Here is a 6,000-nt window from a genome sequence, read left to right on the forward strand (position 1 = left end):
AGACTTTGGAATCAGGGATTAAGTAGGGAAATCAGTTTTAAAACATCTCTTTTCCACATTTAGTCCTTGTAACCAATTATTAGATATTTGGAAATGCTGGCATACTTCTTGTGTATTTTTGAAATTTGTACCATTTTCTCTGGTGCTTTCATATTAAATTGTCAAATAAGTATGCAAAGATCAGATTACTTTCCTATACCACTTTGGTTCATTATTACTGGATAAAGTGACTAGGATACTCAGTGCTCTTCCTTTATGCATTTATATGCAATGCATTTATATGCAATGACTCAGTAGAAATTTGGATGGTATAAGATGTATTTCATAACAGTGGAAACTCACCTTTAAAAAATAAAAACCTCTTTTGCGTGACTCACAAAGCAGCCACAAAACAAATCTCCTTGTAAGCACATCTACCTTGAATAGCATATTGCATACACAATTGTTCAATTCACTGTTAATTATTACTCAGACACTCATGTTTATGGCTCTGTTTCACCTGCTCTATGAAAACATATTCCTGTTATATTGTTCCTTCACTTCCTGGATCAATATATTCTGGCTAATCCTTAAAGGAGAAGCTGACAATGTAGTCTTTTCTTCTTTAACTGGTAGTTAAAAAAAAAATTGAGTACTGACACCAGGGCAATGAAATTTATGCTAATTATTTTTTCTTCCCACACGTACCCTAGTACTGACTTTGGATCTAGTCTGTTTAACTCAGGTGGAGGGAGAAGAAGAAACATCACTTCTTGTAAGATGTGCTTTTACTTTAGTTATGGGAAAAATTTAAAACATTGACAGTGTTGCTGCTAGTATTCACTTTTAAAATCATTAGTGAAAATTCAGCATGAATACAGAGAAATCTGATTTCTACTTCCTAAACCGCAGCATATGACCAAACAAATTTTCTAAGTTTATTATAAGATAATGCAAAATTATTGTGGTCCAACTAACTGCTTGATAGCTTTAAATTATTTTTACATTTTAAAAGGAAAATATAAAAATTGTTCAGTTTAATTTTATTTTGTATTCTTTGGAAACAAAGTGAGACTTTTTCTTCAGATAAAACTTTTAAAAATCAGTAGATGAGGATCCTCAAACATTAGTCTTCTCAACTGATATAGCAAATAGAAATGGGTTTGGGATTTTGGAATGCTGACAAACTATCAGACGAGGGGCTAATAGATAAAGTATTTAAAATATTTAGGTTTTGGGAAAAGAATATTCATAGTGTTGAGACAGGAGAGTCAATAAGCTGTTGTTCTAGCAGTTGCCTGAAATGCCTAAATCCATGAGAACAAGGCCTTAAGGGTTATTTGTCTGAGATTGAATTATAATTAATCTGTTGGGTCTCCTTGTAGATGATATTATTTTCTATGGAAACGGAAGCATGTACTAACTAGCATTCTGCACTGTAATAATTTCACCACTGAAATTGCCTTAATTTTTCAAATGGAAGCTATCACAAATTATAGCAGAATATAGTATCTTGTGAAATGGTAGAGTCTTGAAATGTTGCACAAGACTTCTGGTAGTCTTGCAATATATTTGCATAGCACAGGCAGTTTAATTTTAAAGTATATAAATATTTAGCATGAAACATTTTATGGTGGCTGATTCCATAATAAGTATAGCTTTTGTGACGCATATGACTGTCATAAGGTGAGGCTAATGATGTAATCTTGAGGATTACACATATGTATATACCAACCTTCATGTTGAGAAATATTTCTAAAGCTGAGATTACTTTCAGCTTAAAATTTTTTATAATTAAGAATAAAATGACTGATGGTGTCGATGTTTTTTAATTAACAACGAAATTCATTGACCCATATCCAATTGTGAATATTCATTAGGTACACACAAAAATCTTTGATATAACCTATTTAAATTTTTGGCTACAAAATTGATTTCCTAGAAAATAAAGAAAGGTCATTTCAACAGCAAAGAAGATCCAATATTTACCCAATAGTTGCTTTTATGAACATGTCTTGTGATATTATGATTATAATCCTCAGCTTACAACAGAAATGATTCATTTTCACTTACAAAGTCTTGACTAAATACTTGAGAATAAAATTCACAGGAAGAAAGGCACTATATAAGTACACAATACTATTACTATTAATAAAGATTATGTTGTTAATAAAATTATTATTAATTTTCTTTCTAGCTATTACACCTATCTTCTGCTCCTCACTCCCACCCCCTGTCCCAGGAACAGAGAGCAAAGCTATAATTTACTGGATAAATGATTTTGAAACTTAACCTATAGAAATAAAAATAATAAAAGGAAAGATTTGAAAATATATCTTCTTTAGTAAAATAAAATCCATTTAAGAGATGTTATAAGGATTGTCCTAATTTTTAAAGAGTAAGTGAAACTAAGGCTTTTAACAGTTTAAAGCATAAAAATGCTTTTATATCACATTGTTAAAGTCACCAAAAACAAAACCAATGGATATTAGAAGTAAAGAGCTGTGTAAACTGTATCAGAGGGGATAATGTCGGGAAAGAGCTAAAGAGGGACAAACTAAACTCCTTTAATAGGAAAAACATTTGATATCAAAGACAAAAAGTATACCGATGGAATAGTAGCTTGTAAATTTATACTTTTGGTATGGACATTTAGGAAACCTGAGTTCAATAACATTTTTTTCTGCTTCTTGCTTGATTTTTTAAAAAAAAATTTCAATCCTCAACTCTATAATAACTTTGCTTCTCATACTTATAGCTCTGAAATGTTTTATTCAGAAATGATGAGGGGCAAGGAACCTTTTCAGTAACTTTAAAACTCAGTAACTAAATTGTGAGAGAAATCAAAACCTTATGAACCTCTTTGCTATGCACAAAGTCATACCTTTTTATTTCAACTGAAGAGAACTAAAAATGATGCTATTATGCCTTCAATTCAAATGAACAAATATTCATTGAACACTTGGCTTATGTCAAAACTAAGATGAGAATTACAGGGATACAAAGTGAATAAGGCAATATATTCTTTGTTTTAACTTAGTAGGGGAACAACAAATGATATAGTAGATATAGTGGAAAGAGGAGTGGATTGTGAATAAGGAGACTCATGTTTTAGTCTTGACTCTCTAATTAATTAGCTTTATGACTTTGGCCAAGTCCTTCAATATTTCTGGGACTCTTTATTCCCTTGTCTGTAAAGTTGGTGTGTGTGTGTGTGTGTGTGTGTGTGTGTGTGTGTGTGTATGTAGAGGATAACTAGGAGTAAGTTATCTCAAAGATCATTTTTGCTCTAACATTCTATAATTCCATGACATTATGACAAATACAAACCATAATCTAGTGGGTAATCAATACGAGGTAATAGAAAAAGGTGTATTAGCAGTTAGAAGGTTTCAGTTAAAATACCAGCTTTACTGTGTGATGTGATATTGAAATTGGGTCAGTCACTTAAAAGTTCTTTAAAACTCAGTTTCCTCATCTATAAAATAAGGGGAATAGTGAATAACCTCTAAGGCCTATTCCAATTAAAAAATTCTATAGATCTAAAAAATAACATAACACAGATTATGATAGATTTCATTAAAAGAGGTAAAATTAAGTGCTACAGAGATGTCAAAAACAAAGAGATTCTACCCAGTTGGGGAGAATCAGATAAAGTTTTGTGAAGGAATGTGTTAAACTATCAAGGCCTGTGGTAATTTTTTTGATCTAACTCAGGCCTGCACAACCTGCTGCCCGCCAAAGGATTTCTTCTACATACAAAATATGTTTTCCTCTACATTTTTTGCTGGCCGCCTGAAATTCTTTGGCATGCTACAAGTGGCCCACGGGCCAGAGGTTGTGCAGGCTTGGTCTAATGGATCCTAGTCATATATGAAAGTATTTTCTTTTTTCTAGTTATGCTTCTCCAATCATGTGGTTGATTTTTTTGAACTCAAGTGTAGGATCTTAAATTTATCCCTACTAAATTTCATCTTACTATATTTAGTCTATTGTTTGATCATTGAATCAAAGAGTTTAGAACTGAAAGGGACCTTAGAAATCATCTGTTTCAACTATCTGAGTTTAGAGATAAGGTAACTGAAGCGAAGGACAGCTTAGTGAATTTCTCAAGGTCACATCAGTAATAAGTGGCCTAGTCAAGATTTAAACCAATGTTTTGTGACTCCAAATCCATTGTTCTTTTTATTACAAGAGGATGCCTCATTTGATACCATCACCCAAACTATTAGTCACCCATTTTATGCCATTTGTAAATTTGAAAAGCATGATATAACACCCTCATTAAAGCCATGGATAAAAATATTGAACAGCGTAGGGTCAAGGGCAAATTCTATGGGTACTACACTAGAGATCTTCTACTAAATTGACACTGACCCATTTGTTAATAATTATTGTTAGGGTCTGTTCATTCAAACAATTCTGATTCATGTAAACTTTATAGTCATTTATCCTATATTTTTTCCATCTTTTTTTCCCCCAAGTTTAATGACAGAAGCTTATTCAAATGCTTGACTAAAATCTGGTTATGTCATATACCTAGAATTCTCTTAATATACCATTTTGGTAACCCTATAAATGACAGAAATGAAATTAGATTGGCATGTCTTATTCTTGGTGAAGTCATGATGGCAATGGATTTGGCAATCAGAAGTGACTGATGAGGAGAGAATAAATATTTATATAGTACCTCCTATGTCCCAAGCACTGTGCTAAGGGCTTTTTACAAATATTATCTCATCCAATCCTCACAACAACCCCAAGAGGTAGGTGCTATTATTATTCCCATTTTAGAGTTAAGGAAATTGAGGCAAACAGAGGTTAAGCAATTTGCACAAGGTTACATAGTTAATAAGTATCTGAGGCTAGATTTGAACTCTGGACTTACTGATTCTAGGCCCAGTGCTCTATCCACTGGGCCAACAGCTGTGTCAAAGTTAATGGCAATTTGAGTAGTGTTGGTAGCAGAATATAGATTAAACGGGATTAAAGAGTGAATAGGTTATGAAAAGTATTAAGTGCAAATTACTCTTTTGAAAAGTTGGTGATAAAGGGAGGAAGATAATTTATAGTAGGATTAAGAGACAATAATTTCTGGAGATGTAAGAACTAATATAAGTCAGAGACATAAGAAGGTGAAATTGTGATGGGATCAAGAACTCAGGTAAGTCTAGTTTGTTAATCTCAACTGCATCTGCATCGCCACATGGCAATTATTTTATTTTTACTTGGTAAACTATCAGATTTCAGATTACTCCAAACCTTATTCTCTTTAAACTCTTCAAATTCTACAACTTTGTTCATGCTGCCCTTGCCCTACCCAATGAAATCCACCTGTCCTAACCTAACGTGCAGTGTTATCTATGCACAAGTCTATATTACCAGTCCATTGAAGGAAGGGACCACTTCTTATTATTTGTGTATCCACTAGCCTAGAATTGTGTAGGGTACAGAGCAGTGGTTTTAATAAATGTTTTTTAGAATGCATGCAGCCAGTAAGTAGTGAATAAAGAAATGTGGAGCAGCTGATAAGGGTCTAGCTCAGTTTAAATACTATGAATTTGTGGTGGATCAAATCAGCATGGTTTAACTCCCTCCAGAAATCCAGCAGTCCAGGAGAAATGTATATTGAATTGAGTACAGAGGTTATGCTGGGAAAAAATTGGCAAGGTAAGAAAGGTCAAAGGGGTACACATTGCTCAATAAATATTTGTCATGTTCAACTGAAAAAGATTTAAGGGACCATAAATGGGGTAAGTTAATTATTGGTGGTATCAAATAAGACACCAATTTGATAATTTAATTTTATTTGATTAGGGAATTTTTTTATCATGAAAGTGGGGAGGTGGTATGGAAGGCCTATTAGTTCATGTACAGAATATAAATTTTACTAATACTTTTATCCTTCAAAGCAAAGATGACTCAGTAAATAGAAGCAGGAAGTATCTTTTTCCTATTCTGGAATAATTCATTGTATCTATCTATCTATCTATCTATCTATCTATCTATCTATCTATCTAT

The 6,000-nt window shown here is 32.7% G+C and overlaps 1 protein-coding gene across 2 annotated transcripts in view; it reads right to left on the reverse strand.

Moving 5' to 3' along the window:
- Nucleotides 1–6,000, reverse strand: part of PIBF1 (progesterone immunomodulatory binding factor 1) — a 298,482-nt gene that overhangs the window by 61,678 nt on the left and 230,804 nt on the right. The gene's annotated exons all lie outside the window — the stretch shown is intronic.

The sequence above is a fragment of the Vombatus ursinus genome, unplaced genomic scaffold (assembly GCF_900497805.2).
Source record: "Vombatus ursinus unplaced genomic scaffold, bare-nosed wombat genome assembly UNPS02014942.1, whole genome shotgun sequence".
NCBI lineage: Eukaryota > Metazoa > Chordata > Mammalia > Diprotodontia > Vombatidae > Vombatus > Vombatus ursinus.